This window comes from Ranitomeya variabilis, chromosome 1 (genome assembly GCF_051348905.1).
Source record: "Ranitomeya variabilis isolate aRanVar5 chromosome 1, aRanVar5.hap1, whole genome shotgun sequence".
Taxonomy (NCBI): Eukaryota; Metazoa; Chordata; class Amphibia; order Anura; family Dendrobatidae; genus Ranitomeya; species Ranitomeya variabilis.
In genome coordinates this window covers 996,487,181-996,508,146 of record NC_135232.1, presented here as the reverse complement: position 1 = coordinate 996,508,146, position 20,966 = coordinate 996,487,181, and the positions used below count along the sequence as shown (strand labels likewise).

Here is a 20,966-nt window from a genome sequence, read left to right as displayed (position 1 = left end):
CTGCACTGTATATAATATACCCCACCATGTATTACACTGCACTGTATATAATAATGACCATGTATTACGCTGCACTGTATATAATATATACCATGTATTACATTATACTGCACTGTATATAGAATACACTGTGTGTTACACTACACCATATATAATATACTGTATATAACACGTATTAGTTCACTGTGTATAATATATGTATACCATGTATTACACTTCACTGTATATAATATACAGTATGTATTACAGCAATGTCTATAAAATACACCATGTATTACACTCCACTGTATATAATATACACCATGTATTAAAGCATTATATATATTATATGCCATGTATTACACTGCACTCTATATAATATATATATATATATATATATATATATATATATATATATATATATATGCCATGTATTACACTGCACTGTATATAATATACACCATGTATTACAGCAATGTATATATTATACACCATGTATTATATTGCACTGTATATAATATACACCATGTATTACATTACACTGCACATAATAAATGCTATAATATCTGGCCTTCCACTATATATTTTGCACTATGTAACAAAGCAGACCACACTCGCCCTCATATTAGTTGTGGCCAACAGTTTATGACTGACACACTTTGGCTTTTACAGAGTTTGCTGCCTCGGTGTTTTTAGATCTTTTAGTCAGATGTTTCTGTGGTTACTGAAGTACAATTATCAGCATTTCATAAGATTTCATACTTTTTTTTTGACAAATACATCAAGTTTGTGGAACGTGTGACAATTCTCCACTATCTGTGGACGGGGAGTACTCACTTAGCCGGTCATTGAGGCTTTCGCTGGGACACTCGGGGATAAAGCAAAAGTCCATTCGGTTTATTAATACACAGCATAAACCGAATCTCAGGTACTTGGTAACATGCAGCACCCCGTGCACCGTCTGGCAACCGTTCGGCTCTACAGTACCCATGGTCCTCGCTGAGCCTTGGTGTGCCTAACACGGATTAGTGTCCGTTAACTGTCCGTGTCGACCCCACAGGTTCCCGGTTACCTCTTATCCTCAGAGGGGTCCTCTCCGGAGGTATACCACTGGCCTTCTCTCTCCAGCTCAGCCTAGCCAGCACTGCCCGTGCACAAACACACAGATTCCATCTTGGGTGTTCAGACACATCCCCTTGGGTGGGGTATGTAGGTGACTGGACCCACCCATCTCTCAAAGTCACCTGGAAGCCTTCCCAATGTATAGTAACCCTCAGCAGTAGATCTGCTGAGCCAAACAAGCCCAGGCTTCCATCACAGGGCCACCCACCTCTGTGATACATACCGCCCATTAACCACATGGCCACTCACCATACCACATACCTTCCCTCTCTGTCTAAAGTCGCATGGCTTGGCACTTTCTATTACCCGACCAGAGACCCTTCTCGGTCGCCTCTGAAAGTCACACCATTTGTCACAATTGGGCCCTGTCACTGAACCCTTTTGGAACCATCCGTAATCCGACTCATCACCTCCTTTGATAGAGGTGCCCCTTTGTCGGATCACCCCCATCCCCGGCAGTCAGAACGGTGTGGTGATTCTCTGGCACCCATACCTTCTGTCTGGTCTAACCCTTTGTCACCATGTCCACTACGGGTCTTCTGCCTAGGTCACTCAGCACTGAGCTCACAGAAGAGTCACTACTTCTCTTCCTTGTCCTCTTCCATCAGGCCACCTTCGGTTGCCTCTCTGTTGACAATTTCTCCTATTGTCCTTATTACCCATAGAGCAGTCGTTCCAGCTATCTTCCGGTTGAGTACTACCACCCTTTAGAGAACCCCTTAGTCTCTCCATACTTCGGGTTGAAAGTGGCCACCATTTTCTTTGCCTTTCCTACAGCTGTTTATTAATTTGCAGTCTCTCAAGTCTCAGCTGCTCTACCTCCTTTAGGTATGCCATGCGATATTCCAGGAGCATTCGGATATTCTCAATGCTCTCGATTGATCCAACAAAGAAGAATGAAACCATCCCAGCTTCACCAGCTACCTTGGTTTCGTCATCGGCAGGAATCCTCACTCTCGCCACACAGGACTTATCTATGATTTCCTGCATCACTCTTCCCAGTCTCCCAATAACTTTTCTCACCAGATTTCTGGGCACTTGAACGATGTCTGCCACCAATTCCAACCGACTTTCATTGCATTCTCCAGACGTCGAGCAGCTTCTTCATTCCTCAACAGGATCATCTGTTTTGTGCGAAGACAGTGTAGGTGCATGTCACTCAGGATAGCCACTCGCTTCCCTGTGACTTCCCTAGTTGACAGTATAACCAAATGTTTAGGCTCTGGCGCCCAGTTCACCCTACACGCTTCCACTGCCTTTCTAAAATCTTCATGCACCGCCTCACTGGCACAAGCTTCTTGCACGTCCTCGGGTACCTCTACTATGTACTTGAAGAGTGAAGTCTCATCCTCTTCACGGACGGACGGCTCCTACTTTGCCTTTGACATTTCCATCAAGTCATCTGCCACGACCGGGGTTGGGGGTCATTGTCTTGTTCAGCTTTTAGTGCAAGCTCTCCCTGAGCTTCACACTCTTCAAGTCCCCTCGCCAAGATGAGCATTTGCAGCTCTGCCTCTTTACTACTCTGGCACTGCCATTGTAAGCCTGCGACCACCATCTCCTTCTTCTGTAGAAGTCCTCTTAATGCTTCTCTGAGCACCTCCATATTTTCCAATATGGCCTTGTTCACAGATTGACACATTGACAGGTGACTTCTGAGCTCAGAGACTTCCTTCTCCAGCTCATCCACTCTGTACTCAGCCGCTTGTCTCAGGACCTTTTCTCGCTCGACATGGTCTCTTACTGTCTCTTTAAGCATCTCCACTTCGTGATCCTGTTCCCTTCTGGCTAGCATTTGTCGCCCCATAAATTTTCAGATGGGGCAACTTGCCCACCCAGTCTCTGCCGCTTCAGAGTTCTATCTATTCCTTCATCAGCAGGTTCAATTTTCTCTTCGGTCTTCCCTCCTTTACCTTTTAACCGCCTCTAGGTTCTCTGCTGGGCTCTCTGAAGAGTCAATGTTCTCGCTCCCAGAATCCATCTCTCCAGCTTCGGGTTCTCTGAAGTTCTCACCCCCTACTGTCCTAGTGTCACAAGCCTCAATACAGTTCCCTTCCCCTTCCAGAGTTTTGGCGCAGTTGTCATTTTCAGCCATCTCAGAGGCAAATGAACCACCAGTCCGCTCTCCATGACCTTTGTGGGTTTTCACTCCACCTCTCTGGGATCTTTGCTGATGGATCTCCACCGTCACAATGTGTCAGTTTTATTTTCATCACATCAGCGGCTACCTCTGTGCTGGGGTTTGTCAGCGGCAATGTGACCTCCTTATCCAGGACATTAAGTTTGTTTGCACCTGACCCCGTCTCGTCTTCAGAGGGTTCAGCCTGGCTTGCCTTTCTGCTGCCGGCATGTCCCCGGCGAAAAGGGGAACCCTTGTCATTTTTTCTCGGGTCCACCTTACCGCACTCTGTTTTTATTGCGTTAGCGTCACAGTACGAATTGGAGTCACCACTACTCACCTTGACACCCTGGAACAACACGTCCCCACTTAAACTGGTGTCGGACCCCTTTCCTAGAGCTACCCCATTTTTAACAGTCACACTGTTGGTCACCTCTGCTAAGTCCCAGAGTTGGTCAGACCCACACTTTCCCCCGGTCACCCCTAAATCTGGGACATCGACCTTAGGGGCGCTACCTCCTCCTCCCCCAAGTCCCAAAACCATTTAAAGTCCCGGCCTATTACAATTGGGAATGGCAAGTTCAGGACTACAGGGACTTCATGGCTGGTAATAATCGTGGATGTCTCAATGATTACCCTGGACAATGGTTAAAATCTAGGGACCCCATGGATGCAGTGGACTCCAATCTTCCTTCTGGGAATCAGATAGACAGGGAGTGTGGCGCTCACCAGGGTCACCGGGCTCCCAGAGTCTAGAAGACCAATCACACTCTCTCCATTGACTTCCACAGTGCACCTCTGTGACTTCTTGTCAGATGGATAGTCAATGCATAATCCCAGACTTACGCTGTTTGAACTTTGTTCCCGGGAGCAGTCCTTCGGCTCATTCACCGCCGCCCCTTTTTCGGCTACCCCTTTCTGGGCAACCATCCCTGTTTGGGTCACTGCCCTCTTTTGGGACTCCACCCCCTTTCAGACAACCATCCCTCCTTAGGGTGCATGACGTGGACTCCCCATGCCCTCTCAGGCAACTCACCGCCTGTGCACGGCAGTGTATCCGCCCCAACAGTTCCTCAGAGAGGCTCCACACCGCTCTGCAAGGCTCTGCACAGCGAGGCTCCGCACCGCTCTGCCAGGCTCTGCACGGCTCCGCAAGGCTCTGCCCCTCTCTGCAAGGCTCTGCTCTGCGGATTTCGTGGACTCGCCGATCCACAACAAGCTGCCCGGAGTTCATGGACTCGCCGATCCACAGCAAGGCGGCCGGAGTTCGTGGACCCGCCGATCCACAGCAAATACCTGCTATAGTCCTCCCAGGTACCTCCTGGACCGATGCCCGCAGTCTAGCACCAACTGTGACGATTTTCCACTAGGCATACGCTGGGACACTCGGGGTTAAAGCAAAAGTCTATTCGGTTTAATAATACACAGCATAAACCGAATCTCAGGTACTTGGTATCGTGCAGCACCCCGTGCACCGTCTGGCAACTGTTTTGGCTCTACAGTACCCACGGTCCTCGCTGAGCCTTGGCTTGCCTGACACGGTAACTGTCCGTGATGACTCCACAGGTTCCCGGATACCTCTTGTCCTCAGAGGCGTCCTCTCCGGAGGTATACCACATGCCTCTTCTCTCTGGCTCAGCCTATCCAGCACTGCATAGACTCAATCTTGGATGTTCAGACACATCCCCTTGGGTGGAGTATGTAGGTGACTGGGCCCACCCCTCTCTCTAAGTCACCTGGAAGCCTTCCCAATTTATAGTAACCACTCCCAGGCTTCCATCACAGGGCCACTCACCTCTGTGATACATACCGCCCATTAACCACATGGCCACTCGCCATACCACAAAAGGTTCAATATTTACAGGGTTGACCCTTATTTTTTTGCTATGGGCATGATGGATAGCAGCTTCATTGTCAATATTTTGTTCACCGAGTCACTTTTGCCTTGTAACATGATCTCCGTCATGCTGCAAAAAGCATTGTTCATCAGCACATTGCTCCTGGATCATTCGCAGAAGTTACGGTACTCTTGGAGGATATTTTTATTCCATTCTTTATTCACTGCAGGGTTTTTGGGCAAAATTGTGAGTGAGCCTCCTCCATTAATTAAAAGATGCCCCTCATGAATGGTCTTGTGTAGTCATGACATAGGACTCAAAGTTCGGCTCACCATTCTTATTCTCCAAACAATCACTCTTACATTATCCCTAACAGTATGAAAGAGGCTTAATCAGAGAAAATAACTTTACCCCAACCCTATTCCTGCAAAATGTCAGTCTGTTCTTAGTAATATATTTTGCTCACTTATATAACCACAGTAATTTACCCGCACTTTACAGTCATCATCACTGTCCCCATTGGGACGCACAAATCTAAATTCCCTATCAGTATGTCTTTGGATAGTGAAAAGAAACTCTCTCAAACACAGGGAGAACATACAAACACCTTGCAGATTTTGTCCTTGATTAGATTTGAACCCAGGACCCCAGCGCTGAAAAGCAATAGTGCTAATATCTACAGCCACCGTGCTGCCCTTGATGTTTTTCTTGGGGAGAGATAGCTTCTTTGCTGCCCTACTTAACACCACACTAGCCTGCAAAAGATTTTGCCTTACTGTGCGTTCAGATGCACTGACAACTGCCTGCTGCCATTCCTAAGCAAGCTCTGCAGTGGTGTTGAACTGATCCCATAACTGATGTGCATGGCTGCGCGACAAACACTGCTTCTGATCAGTGGTAAAATCATCACCGCCGGTCACATAGCTATGGTTCCCACGCTGTCAAATGACAGCATGAGCCCGCAGCTTAGATCAGAGGTATAAAGTTTACCTCCGGTCATTGGTGTCGGCTGATGGGACTCCTGCTCCCATCTGCTGCCGCTAAAAAATGAGAGCAGGAAAGGGAGTATTCATCAGCCAACTCCCGTGACGTAAATAAATAATAAAAAAAAAAACCTGGCGCTGGTTCCCTTGTATTTTTGATAACCAGCGAGGCAAAACTTTCAGCTGGGGGCTGCAACCCTCAGCTGTCAGCCTCAGCAAGGCTGGTTATCAAGGTTAGGGGGGTCCCGATGCCGTATTTTTTAATTATTTAAATAAATAATTTGTCAAAAATGAAGGGGACCCCACGCCATTTTTTTAGGGGACCCCACGCCATTTTTTTAACCAGCCAAACTAAAGCAGACAGCTGAGGACTGGTAAGGAGCCACGAATATTGACTCCCCCAGCCTAAAAATAGCAGGCCGCAGCTGCCCAGAAAAGGCACATCTATGAGATGCACCAATTCTAACCTATCAGTAACAACTGGTGTTTTCCTCTCAAGCTTTAAACGTGCCTCAATCACACCTATCCTCAAAAAGCCCTCTCTTGACCCATCCTCTGTATCTGCTTATGCCCTATATCACTTCTCCCCTATGCCTCAAAACTAGTGGAACAACACGTCCATCTTGAACTGTCCTCCCATCTCTCTTCCTGCTCCCTCTTCAACCGCTTACAATCTGGCTTCCGGTCACACCACTCCACTAAAACTGTACTAACTAAGGTCACCAATGACCTATTAACCGCCAAGAGCAAGCGACACTACTCTGTCCTCCTCCTCCTGGACCTGTCCTCTGCCTTTGACAAAGTGGACCATTCCCTATTACTACAGATCCTCTCATCCCTTGGCATCACACACTTGGCCCTATCCTGGATCTCGTCATACCTAACAGACCAGACATTCAGCATCTCCCACTCACACACCACCTCCTCACCTCGCCCCCTATCTGTCAGAGTCCCGCAAGATTCAGTTCTAGGGCCCCTTCTCTTCTCCATTTACACCTTTGGCCTGGGACAGCTCATAGAATCTCACGGTTTTCAGTATCATCTCTATGCTGACGACACGCAGATCTACATCTCTGGACCAGATATCACGACCCTACTAACCAGAATCCCTCAATGTCTGTCCGCTATTTCATCCTTCTTCTCCACTAGATTTCTAAAACTTAACATGGCCAAAACAGAATTCATCGTCTTTCCCCCATCTCACGCGACCACCCAACAAACCTATCCATTACAGTAAACGGCTGCCCACTCTCCCCAGTCCCACAAGCTCGCTGTCTCGGGGTAATCCTTTACACTGATCTCTCCTTCAAACCACATATCCAAGCCCTTTCCACTTCCTGCCGCCTTCAACTCAAAAATATTTCACGGATCCGTACATTCCTAAACCAAGAATCTGCAAAAACTCTAGTCCATGCCCTCATCATCTCCTGCCTCGACTACTGTAACCTCCTGCTCTTTGGCCTCCCCTCTAACACTCTCGCACCCCTCCAATCTATTCTAAATTCTGCAGCCCGACTAATCCACCTGTCCCCCCGCTATTCCCCGACCTCTTCCCTCTGTCAATCCCTTCACTGGCTCCCCATTACTCAAACTCCAGTACAAAACCCTTACCATGACATACAAAGCCATTCACAACCTGTCTCCTCCATACATCTGTGACCTCGTCTCCCGGTACTTTCCTGCACGCAACCTCCGATCCTCACAAGATTTCCTTCTCTACTCCCCTCTTATCTCCTCTTCCCACAATCGCATACAAGATTTCTCTAGCGCATCACCCCTACTCTGGAACTCTCTACCACAACATATCAGACTCTCGCCTACCATCGAAACTTTCAAAAAGAACCTGAAGACCCACCTCTTCCGACAAGCCTACAACCTGCAATAACCACCGATCGACCAAACCGCTGCACGACCAGCTCTACCCTCGCCTACTGTATCCTCACCCATCCCTTGCCGATTGAGAGCCCTCGCAAGCTGGGTCCTCTCTCCTCCTGTGCCAGTTGTGACCTGTATTGCTTAAGATTATTGTACTTGTTTTTATTATGTATACCCCTCCTCACATGTAAAGTGCCATGGAATAAATGGCGCTATAATAATAAATAATAATAATAATTCTGGCGCTTTGCCCGGCTGTTCCCACTTGCCCTGTAGCAGTGGCAAGTGGGGTTCATATTTGTGGGGTTGATGTCACCTTTGTATTGTCAGGTGACATCAAGCCCACAGCTTAATAATGGCGAGGCATCTATAAGACACCTGTCCATTACTAATCCTATAGTTATATTGTAAATAAACACACAGCAAGGATAAAGTCTTTTATTTGAAATAAAACAAAACACAGTTTTCCATTTTTATTTAAAATCAACAAACACAGTTATACTCACCTAATGCCTATTCCACTGAAGCCCTCGTTCTCCTGTAATAAACCAAAAAACAATATCCCTCACCTGTCCGTCATACCGTCCCATGCCATAATCCATGTCTGGGGGATAAACCGTTTTCAACCTGGACTGTACCAAGTTGCGACTGTCCATGTGAATGAGCTGCGGCAAGTGCAGCGTCAGTGACAAGCGGTGACATCATCGAGGTTATTGCCACAGTGAAATTCTCTCTGTGAATTGCGGTGAACTCGCCTCTACACCGTGAGATTTTACTCGCTATGCTGAGGACACTGCAGTTCATTTGTCAGCTGGGAACGCAGCCTCAGTGTCCGGAAGGAACTTCGATGATGTCACCGATAGTCACATGACAGCGTGGCAAACACTGGATTTTCGGGCCCCCAAGTGAATAGGGTCCGGGTTTGGGTCCAGGTACTGTTCTGGTACCCGAACCCCAACTTTTTGTAACTGTTTGACCGAACATGCCGACCTGAACATCAAGGTGTCTGCTCATCTGGGATCATTGTCTTGCTGAATGTCTACCCTTGTTTCATGTTCATCATCCTGGTAGCTGATAGCAGATTTTTATAAAGAATGTCTTTGCACATTTGTCCATTCATCCTTTCTGCAATTAAATGAAGCTTGCCATTGCCGTATGCTGAATAACAGCCCCACACCACGATGTTCCCACCTCCACTGTTGGTATGGTGTTTTTGGGGTGATACACAGTGTCTTTTTTTTTTTTGTCTACATTTTGTGTATTATGGCATCCAAAGAGTTCCATTTCCATTTCATCTGACCAGACTATATTCTCCTAGTATTTCCCAGGCTTGGCTGAATGTTTTTGAGCAAACTGTAAAAGTGCTTAAACATGCTTTTTGTTCAGCAATGTAGTCTTGCATGGGGAGTGTGAATACAGGCTTGGACGTTGAGTGTATTACTTATTGTTTTCTTTGAAAAAGTTGTAGTTGCTGATTCCAGGTCTTTTTTGTAGCTCACCACAGTGGTCCTTGGCTCTTGGACAACTCTTCCGATAATTATTTTCACTCCTCTGTCTGAAATCTTGCGGGAAGCACCTGGTCGTGGCCAGTTTATGATGGAATAATGTTCTTTCCACTTCCAGATTATAGCCCCTAGAATGCTCTCTGGGACCTTCAGTAGTTTAGAAATTTTTCTGTCACCAATACCATCAGTGTGTTTTGCAACAATAAGGTTGAAATGGTCTTGACACTGCTGACTAGTTTACTCATCATGAGATGTTTCTTGTGTGGCACCTTGGTAATGAGACACCTTTTTATAGGCCATCAGCTGATATTTTTTCACTAAAGGTACCTTCACACTAAGCGACTTTGCAGCGAGAAAGACGACGATCCATGACGTTGCAGCGTCCTGGATAGCGATCTCGTTGTGTTTGACACGCAGCAGCGATCTGGATCCCGCTGTGATATCGTTGGTCGGAGCTAGAAGTCCAGAACTTTATTTCGTCGCTGATCACCCGCTGTCATCACCCTGGTTACAAGTGAACACATCGCTGGATCGGTGTCACACACACCGATCCAGCGATGTGTTCACTTGTAACCAGGGTAAATATCGGGTTACTAAGCGCGGCCCTGCACTTAGTAACCCGATGTTTACCCTGGTTACCCGGGTGCTGCAGGGGGACTTCGGCATCGTTGAAGACAGTTTCAACGATGCTGAAGTCGTTCCCCTGATCGTTGGTCGCTGGAGAGAGCTGTCTGTGTGACAGCTCCCCAGCGACCACACAACGACTTACCAACGATCGCATCGCTGGTCGTGATCGTTGGTAAGTCGTTTAGTGTAACGCTACCTTTAGTGGCAGGATTGCTTTCTAATTACTGATAGATTTCAGCTGGTGTCGTGGCTTTCCATGGCTTTTTCACATTTCTTTTTTCATGTGTTCAATACTTTTTCCCTATGCCATTTCTCATTATTACACAAAACTTAATTTATTGACATCTATAGTTTAATTTATATTTGTGTCAATAGCAATACTTATTTCACCCGCTGTATACTGCACCGTGGATAGTAATGCTCCTCATGAATGACACTGCACTATATTATACACTGCATGTATTATACATTACTGTGTATAGCAATATTCATATATACACTGCACTGTAACATAAACTACATATAGTATGCTGCACTATGTACCCCATTATTTATGTATAACACTGCATTATATCATACACCATCAATAGTATACTGCACTGTGTATAGCAATACTCCTCATGTATGACACAGCACATATTATACTACACATGTATGACACTGCACTGCATGCATTATACTGTACTGTGTATAGCAATATTCATGTACAACACTGCACTATATCATTCATACACTACACATACTATATAGTGTAACAATATTCATCGTGTGTAACACTGCACGATATATCATACACTAGACAGTGTAGCAATACTCATGTATAACACTGTGCTATACCATGCACTGCATGTATTTTACTACACTGGGTATAGCAATACTCCTCATGTATAACACTGCACTATATCATTCATACACTTCACATACTATACTGCAGTATAGCAATGCTCCTCATGTATAACACTGCACTATATCATATACTTCACATAGTATACTGCATTGTATATAGCATACATGTGTCCTATCTCACTCATATATTTGATAAGGCCTCCTTCACATGTCTGTATAAAACACGTATGTGAAAAACCGGTAAAGGTGTCTTTAGTGTGTCATCCGTTTATCCAATTTTACCATCAGTCATAATTTTTTCTGGTATGGATAAAGAAAGAAAGACATTGCAAAGCTTCTCCCATACTTTGCAATGTTAAACACGACACACTGATGCCATCCGTGTGCGTGTTTTTTATGGACTCATTGACCTGTATTTGCCCTTGTCATCTGTGCTGCTGGAAAAAAGCTAACATAGGCTATAATGGGAACGTGTGGTATCCATGAAAAAAACGGATACCACACAGACGTATGAAGGAGGCCAAAGGCGACGTTCACACGTTCAGTATTTGGTCAATTTTTTACCTCAGTATTTGTAAGCCAAAACCTGGAGAGGAACAATCAGAGGAAAAGTATAATAGAAACATATGCACCACTGCTGCATTTATCACCCACTCCTGGTTTTGGCTTACAAATACTGAGGTAAAAAACAGTTCACACGTTCAGTATTTGGTCAAACTGTAAGAGTGACCGCTGCTCTGTGCCAGTTTTGGGCAGTGATTTTGCTTTCTGTTCAGTGCTAATTATTGGTATCACTATATGAGGTGACTTCAATGACTTGGTGCTTGATCTGCTGTCTCAAATTCTTGAGGTGGTTGCAAACTATTCTTAGGTTCTAGTTATTATTATATCTTTTGTAAGCACCACTAAGGGGGTAATCTGAAACTTTTTATTTTTTTTTTACTATGGGCCTGTGAACCAAAAGGCAGGTAGTTAGTAACTACCTGCCTGTTCTGCCTGGCACCAATCTCTGCCACTTCAGAGCGCTTCTGCGGGCAATTCTGTGTCTTCCGCTGGCATTATGTTGGCAGAACAGCAGCTTCTCTTCCCCTCTGTTGATGCGGCGTGACTACTGATGTCATGCGGATTGTCAGCCAGCTACTTGCTGCCTAAGTCTGGAAAGCCAGCTGTTAATCAGTATGACGTTGGCAGTCATGCCTTGTTGACAGAGCAGCCCGGAAGAGGAAGAGCTGCTCTTTTGACATAAAGCTGCTGAATCGCTGTCAGGAGTGGTCTGAGTCGGTGCCAAGTAGGAAAGGCAGGTAGTTATCAACTACCGTACCTCCTGTTAGTTCTTAAGCACATAGTAAAAAAAAATTAACAAGTCCTGAAAACCCCCTTTAATTCCAGGGTGCTGTACATGTGAGAAGGGTTACATACATATAACATATACCGTATTTTTCGAACTATAAGATGCACCCCAAAGTTTCAGGAGAAAAATAGGGAAAAAAATGTATTGCGTTAAATGGGGGTCTGTCTTGCAGATCGGGAGGGCTGGGAGGCATCGTCATCACTGGTGAGGGCTGGGAGACATAGTCATCACCGGGGAGGGCTGGGAGACATAGTCATCACTGGGGAGGGCTGGGGGTATGGACATCACTGGGGAAGGTTGGGAGGCATATATGTCACTGGGGACGGCTTGGGGGGGGGGGGACAGTGGGGCTGCCACTACTTTCTTCAGCTGTGGTACTGGAGTGCATCGCACGCTAACTCCACCCACAAAGTGCGTTCTCACACTGGCACTGGCCAGCTTGAGGACACAATCCTTCAATGCTTTCGCATGCATTGTTCAGTAGTGGGCGTTGCATGCCCTTGTTCGCATGTTCAAGTGGGGGTTTAACGGCCCGGCAGCCGGAAAAACGCGGAATCTGCCCGGGACCCACAGAAGAGGTCATAAGCAGGCCGCATGCGGCCGGAGGGCCCAAACTCCTGTTCTAAGGACTTGCTCACACGAGCGTATAACATGGCCGAGTTCTATGTCATGTCTTGTCATGGCACTCTGACCAGTGTTATACTATGGGGCAGCTCAGATCTGTGATTATTTTCACATGCCGATTCAGCACGAGAAAAGACAATAGCAACATGCTGTGATTGTGTCCGAGAATGGGATCTCTCTCGCCCATACAAGCCTATGGGTGCATGCGAAACATCGGACTGCACTCGGATGGCATTTTTGCAGTTTCTCTTTGCTTTCTATGGGTGAAGAAACGCTGCAAAAACACTGAGAGAAGTGACATACTGCAGATCTAAAACGATTAAATAATAATAATAATAATTTTTATTTACATAGCGCCAACATATTCCGCAGCGCTTTACATTATAGAGGGGATTTGTACAGACAATAGACATTACAGCATAACAATAAACACAGATCAAAACAGATACAAGAGAGTGAGGGCCCTGCTCGCAAGCTTACAATCTATGAGGAAAAGGGGATGAAGATTGAAAAGATATAAAAACGTACGTTAGATTCCTGAAATCTCACACTTTTTGCTTATATTGAAAAAGGCAACTTCTTATTTGCAGAAAACAACACTGTTTCATTGATTGCGACGTTTTGAAAAGTTACAAAATCCGCCACAAATGTAATCCATTCTTTTACCCCCGATCCAATACCTCACCTCCAGTGACTTTATGAAAGACAGATATTTTGGTGTAATTTTTCTAAAAGTGCGGCTTTTTAAGGTAAAATGACACACAAAGGGGTTAAAGATTCATAAAGACCATTTTTACTTTAAACAAACTTCATAAATAGCGGCCTCCATTTTGAAGGACTTAGCGCAAAAAAAAGTGACGAAAACAAGAAGACAAAAGTGATGTAAAATTGCCCCATAAATGATGAATCGGGTCCCAAGTCTGAAGCATACAGAGTACACAGACAGTACGGCCTACTAGCCGTGGCGGCAGTGTGTAGTTGGTATTGTCCTTGTTGTCAGGACACTTCCTCATGTCTGTCTGTAGGGCATAGAATACTTGTGGCTGCTCGGGTTGTGAGTTCAGTCATGATACAGTCCTTCCTAGATGCCTTCTGTGACATGGCCGCCCATTATTCCCACAGGTACACTGCTGCCATTCTGCTATTACCAGGCTGGCTGTGGGATCCACTGGTGAATGTCGGCCCCTTCTCTGGGCGGTCTGGGCATCCAGCTGTCGGCCTCTCTTCTCTTCTAGATTTTTGTATTAAGAGTTAGCGGAGTCCTTCTCTTCCACACAGGAAGACGTAGCTGGCGCTAGGAATCCGGGTTTCTTCCACTGGTTACCATAGCAACAGACAGCAAAATGCAAGTATCTAGTCATTGAGTGGAAGCCTTTGTGTGCCCTGCCCCCATCCCTTCTTTTAGCACCCATGTCTGAGCCAGCGCATGGCCCGTATGTGCCCAGAGTTGGACTTTCCTGGCCACAAATAAGCCAGTGCTATCATTATCTGGTTAGGACGTATGGAGTCGCTTCTCCTGACTGCTGACGTCTTGTAAGAATGTACACACTAGTGACAAGTATGCCCGTCATCTGTGGAAAACTATATTTTACCTCCGAACTAGAAAAAGAATTTCCGTGTTGGTGCCATGTGTCGCACGTTCATATTTTCAGATGAATTCCATGAGCCATAAATAATGTCCAGGCCGTCATCATTTTGGTCATTTTTGGCTGTTTTGTTGTTTAATTCACTATTATCTTTAACATGAAAAAATGGCGATAGGGGACAGATTTGGGGGAATAGTGAGATTGAATAGTTTTTAATTTTCTACATATTTTTAGCATGAAGGACTATTCCTACATGTCGACATTGTGGGTTACGCAATGTATATGATCTGTCCGACACGTTATATTTGATAGTCTTCCAGACTTTAGGTGAGGCTTGTTATGTAGATCTGGGCTCTTCAGGTGATAATTTGGCTGGTAAGACCGGTAGTGAGCAGATCTGCCTCCCTGCCGATGCTGAAAATTGTAAAATATTGATGTGTGCTTTGTAGAAAACTAAGCTTTATTGCTTAAAAAATAACTGTTTGATCCAAACTGTTAATAAGCCAGTGTCCCTTAAAGAAGCACTCCTATGTATTTATTCTTTTATTAGGGGCTTGATCACAACTACATAGATTCTCTTATGCTAATGATACTCCATCTTCTCCATTGCCTGTGTCCGTGTAAATCAGACTGCACTCGGATGACATACGAGTGCAGTCTGATGTTCTACACGCACCCATAGATTTGTGTGAGGGTGCATGATCCGATTATCAGATACACTCACAGCATGCGGCGATTGTTCTCTCATGCTGAATTGGCATGTGAAAAAAATGGCAGATCTGCACTGCCCCATAGTATAACATTGGGCTGAGCGCTATCCAATGAAACATCAGCACTCGTCCGAGTTATACGCTAGTGTGAGCGAGCCCTAAATGTGTGTATATGTGCATGTAATGTAGTGTGAATGTGTAAATTATCACCTGCCGCTGCTGTCTCCGGTGTCCAGCTCCGGTCTTCTCCTCTTCTCAGTGACGTCACCGCTCTTCAGACTCTCCAGGTGACACTGCCGCTCTGCGTGACCTAGAAGTGGTTCTTATAATGTAAGCCTATGGAGCGTCAGAGCTTCAGGCCCCATAGGCTTCTTTGTGAAAGAGACATCAGGCTCACCTATAGACTAAGCCAGCTAGCCATCGACGTGACATCACTGGGAAGAGCAGAACGGCGCTGGACAATGGAGAGAGCCACGGTAGGGGAGTGTATACACACACATTACATGCACATATACACACATTTAATAGAAAAAAATAAACATGGGAGCCATTCTTAGAAGACCTGTCACCAGGTCAGAAGTGGCCACATTTTTATCTTATTTTTTGCTCTTCCCTTGAGTATTTTTTTTTAACTTTGTTAAATCCACCATTCAGTTCCAGAGAAGATTGTCGGGTGCATGGTTGAGCGCGGCTAAAAAATGTGCAATTTATTCCACAAAAGTGACGTAAATTGTGACAGAAATGTACTCCACTCCCTGGCAACTAAAAGATATGCAAAATTCCTTGGGTGCATGTCTCTTCATGACATGGGTACATGTTACTCCAGTGCTCCCTTCATCGAGACTGGCCTACAAAATGTAAGTCACAGTGAATCTGGCCATTGTGTTGTGCTCCTCAGTTCATGTAGGTGAAGACATCATCAGACATGAACATTTTTAGTTTTTTTGTTTACAACTTTCTCAATGGATTTAAAGACACTAAACACATTGAGATATATCAGATGTCTTATGGTGGGGTCATGAGCTAGTATACCTTCCCAATACTAAAATAAGAGCCCCCCTGGATAAATAGGCCTCTTCTGCATTAGGTAGGTGGTGATCACAGACCCTCTGAACTAATGTTGACCGGCCAGCATAACCGTAAGGGTCCCCTTCATTTTACTATTTGGCGAATGTCCTATCTCAGAGACCTCACCAATGGAAACCTCTGATATCTCTATGTCAAGCTCCGTCTTAATTGGGGTCACACTTCTGTTCTTTGTTTTAGCATAATTAGTTATTACTCATCCATTATTTATAATGAAGGTAACACATTAGCTATGGTGTATATTTAGCTGACAAACTGATAAACTAATTCTGAAAGTTAAAGGGTTATTGTTCTTCAGTGAATTGTCCAAATTATCTATGGGCAAACAATTTACTTTACCAGAGATCAGGATTTCTTTGTCGGAGATCCCTGCAAGGGCCAAAATGTTAATCCTTCCTGATGAAAACCAGTTTGTCAGTTCCAGGGCTCCTGTGTTCATTAATTCCATTTATTTTAGTCCCTAACTCAACAAACAAGTATTTGGGCCCCACTTAAGGGGAGATTAGATTTAGCACTGTACCATTTGATTTCATAGAGGCAAGAAAATAATTCAGAAGTTTGCTTGAAAACGTACTATTAAGGCTACTTTCACACTAGCGTCGGGCTCGGCCCGTCGCCGTGCGTCGGGCCGAGGTCCCCGACGCTAGCGTTGTCCCTGCTGCACAACGGGGGCAGCGGATGCATTTTTCCAGCGCATCCGCTGCCCCATTGTGAGGTGCGGGGAGGTGGGGGCGGAGTTCCGGCCGCGCATGCGCGGTCGGAAAAAGCGGACCGTCGGGAGCAAAAAACGTTACATGTAACGTTTTTTGCTCCCGACGGTCCGCCACAGCACGGCGCAACCGTCGCAGGACGGTTGCGACGTGTGTCATTGCGTTGCAAATGCGTCGCTAATGTCAGTCAATGCAGAAAAAATGCATCCTGCAAGCACTTTTGCAGGATGCGTTTTTTCGGCAAAACGACGCATTTGCGACGTAATGCAGTTAACGCTAGTGTGAAAGTAGCCTAACTTATTATTTTTAGCAAGTCAAACATATTTCCAAGTTTAGACTGAAGTGTAATAAATCACCTGTGCATTGTTATATAATGGTGTTTTTAATATATAACCAGTCTCTGTGATGGTCAGAAATTCCTTCTTCCTCTTTTTCCACCCCTTGTGGCCCAGGCACTATAGTACTACTAGTTGTGCACTGCAGTTTTAGATCTTAGATACGTTTTCTCTTAACTTCACCCAAGTGTGCCTGGAGTGAGCGCTGTCTGCACCGAGTGTGCCAGGAGTGAGCAGTCTGCACCGAGTGTGCCTAGAGTGAGCACTGTCTGCACCGATTGTGCCTAGAGTGAGCACTGTCTGCACCGAGTGTGCCTGGAGTGAGCACTGTCTGCATCGAGTGTGCCTGGAGTGAGCACTGTCTGCACAGATTGTGCCTGGAGTGAGCACTGTCTGCACAGATTGTGCCTGGAGTGAGTTCTGTCTGCACCGAGTGTGCCTGGAGTGAGTTCTGTCTGCACCGAGTGTGCCTGGAGTGAGTTCTGTCTGCACCGAGTGTGCCTGGAGTGAGTTCTGTCTGCACCGAGTGTGCCTGGAGTGAGTTCTGTCTGCACCGAGTGTGCCTGGAGTGAGTTCTGTCTGCACCGAGTGTGCCTGGAGTGAGTTCTGTCTGCACCGAGTGTGCCTGGAGTGAGTTCTGTCTGCACCGAGTGTGCCTGGAGTGAGTCCTGTCTCTACAGATAGTGCCTGGAGTGAGAGCTGTCTGCTCCTAATGTGCCTGGAGTGAGTTCTGTGCACCGAGTGTGCGTGGATTGAGCACTGTTTGCACCAAGTGTGCCTGGAGTGAGCACTGTCTGCACCGAGTGTGCCTGGAGTGAGCACTGTCTGCACTGTTGTGAATTCCGCTCTTGGGCTCCCTCCGGTGGTTGTAAGTGGCACTTTTGTGAGTTCTGCTCTTGGGCTCCCTCCGGTGGATTTAAGTGGAACTGCTGCTCCTTGGATTTAGCAGACAGCAGCTGCTTCCACTGGTCGTCTATTCTGGCTCGGCTATTTATCCTGGCTCTATCCTTCAGCTAGTGCCAGTTGTCAATGGTTCCTGCTTGGATTCACATCTCTCTTGGATTTCCCTGATATTCTGACCAGTTCAGCAAAGATAAGTCCTTGCTTTGTTCTTTTGCTTTCCACTTGTTGTGGACTTAATCGTTCAGCACATTCTATGTTTTTTTTCTAGTCCAGCTTGTCAGTATGGATTTATTCAGTTAAGCTGGAAGCTCTGGGAAGCAGATTTACCCTCCGCACCTTTAGTCAGGTGTGGAGATTTTTGTAAACTCTGTGGTGGATTTTTCTAGTTTTTAATACTGACCGCACATCATTCTGTCCTGTTCTATCTATCTAGCTAGATTGGCCTCCTTTGCTACATCCTAGTTTCATTCTGTGTATGTCATTTCCCTCTCCACTCACAGTCAATATTTGGGGGGGGCTGTCTGTCCTTTGGGAATTTTCTCTGAGGCAAGATAGCTTTCCTGTTTCTATCTTTAGGGTTAGTTAGTCCTCCGGCTGTGACGAGGTGTCTAGGGAGTGACAGGAACATCCCACGGCTACTTCTAGTGTTGTGTTAAGCTCAGGAACTGCGGTCAGTACAGGTACCACCTCCTCCAGAGCTCGTCCCATGTTGCTCCTAAACCACCAGTTCATAACACTGCACCAAGTGTATCTTGAGTGAGCCTGGAGTGAGCACTGTCTGCACCGAGTGTGCCTGGAGTGAGCACTGTCTGCACCGAGTGTGCGTGGAGTGAACGCTGTCTGCACAAGCCATTGCTGTCAGTCAACATTGAGGGAGGCATGGACATGCAAAATTAATGATCAGAACAGGCACTGAACCTCTTGGCCGCACCAAGGTTACACGGAGAACTCTAATTAGCCGTCATTGTGTGCAGAACGGAGGCAGTGATTAGGCCACTATGGGTGCGATATTTATAGGGGCTATATCCACTACATGGCTATGTGTTTAGCTTATACTGTCCGGTTAGACTGACCGGCTCCCTTTAAAACACTTTCAGAATTAGAAGTTCACTTGACCTTCATCATCTATATCAAATGTTTATGACTGTCATTATACTTTTCTTTGTGGATTTATTAAAACACCTAAACATACAATGTGCTTCTCTGCTAAACCTGGACCATGTTCTGTAAAGGATAATACAGCTGAGTGTTTGTATGTTCCCCAGCGCCCACGCAGAAAATAATACAGCATTCAGTGATCTCCACCATTTATCAGCATTTACAGCTACTTGTCACATTTTGCGTTGCGCAGCCCAAGGGTAGTGTTCCAGCCATGCGTGACCACTGTCACAGTGTACAGAAAATGGGCCAAAATAAAACAGCCAAGTAGAATGCTTTTTTCTTGCTGGTGAGCTGACTCCAATGGAATGGGAAGTTTACATAATTAAAATGCATTTCCGAGTACCGGGCTCTTTGCCTCCCCTCATTGTAGGGGGTCACAGTTTAAGAGAAAGAACATCACATCTGATAAGGGAATGACTGAGTGTTCATCAAGGTCCCTTAGTAGAGTATCCAAGCTGTATTCAGCAGTACAATTTTAATATTTGAGTTTATTGCTCATTCTCCAGTTATGTTTTAAGCCCTGTTTATACTATTGGTAACCGAATACATTAGATAAATATCGGCCAAACCTGCTGATTTCAATAGGACTGATCAACTATCTGATGGGTATGGGTATATTCCAAATCTCCTCTGATTGCAGATGTTCAGAAATAGAAGGGTACGGTGCGTTGGATTTCAAAATAACCCATCTTTTTATTTTCACAATAGATATGTTGCCTAATGTGTTAAGCCCCCAATACATATTAGATGAATATTGACCAAGCCCTCCAATATCGATGGGTTCAGCTGACAGTCTAATGCATACAAGTCAAACTGACTTGTGGGTCAAATCTGGCTTGCAGGGTGGTTATATTTGGTCCGTGACACCAGAACTACAACCACTATATTGGGCCATTATACTGTATGGAGGACTATGTGGGGCCCATTATACTGTATGAAAGACTATGTGGGGCCCTTTATACTGTATACTGGTTGGCCCAAGTGTCTTAATTTGGCCCTCTGTTTGTTTGAGTTTGACATCCCTGGTCTAATGTGTATGTTGGCTCCAGACAATTGATTGGGGAGTTAAGGATCCAGTATGTCCGATTTGGGACCCTTTTGTTCTCCTGGAGATGAGACATGTATGGCTATGGTAGCTCAGCTGACCAAGTTCTCCTGTTTAAGAGAGAACTGTCTGAATCACAGTTCTTCCGACAGCCATCTAATGTACATGGTGGGCTTTAGACTTGGCAGTAGCATCTTCCCTTCTCCCCAGTGAGAACACATGCAAGAGTAGGTCAAACGTTCATGTATAGGGGGCATTGTAGACAAGGTGGAAAAGGTTTCTGGAGTCCACCAGGATTGCTAATAATTTTTCAGCAATTTGCAATGCTTATTTTATCCTACAAAAGTTAATGGGTTCCCTTGGTGTATGTATGCATGTGCATGAAGCTGTGTCCCTAGTGTGAACACCGTCCTAGTTCATGGTGAAATCCGACTATTTGAAATGCTGTGTATTTTCCTTCTTCACATGGTCTTACAGAAGAAATTTAGGCTGATTTTTTTTTCCAGAAAAAGGCCTCAAATAATGGTTTGAACATACAAAACATTAAGCGTGGTTGAGGCC

At 45.5% G+C, this 20,966-nt stretch overlaps 1 protein-coding gene across 4 annotated transcripts in view; it reads left to right on the top strand.

Annotated features, from left to right (window-relative positions):
• Positions 1 to 20,966, top strand: part of SH3RF1 (SH3 domain containing ring finger 1) — a 211,066-nt gene that overhangs the window by 4,719 nt on the left and 185,381 nt on the right. The window lies entirely within an intron of this gene.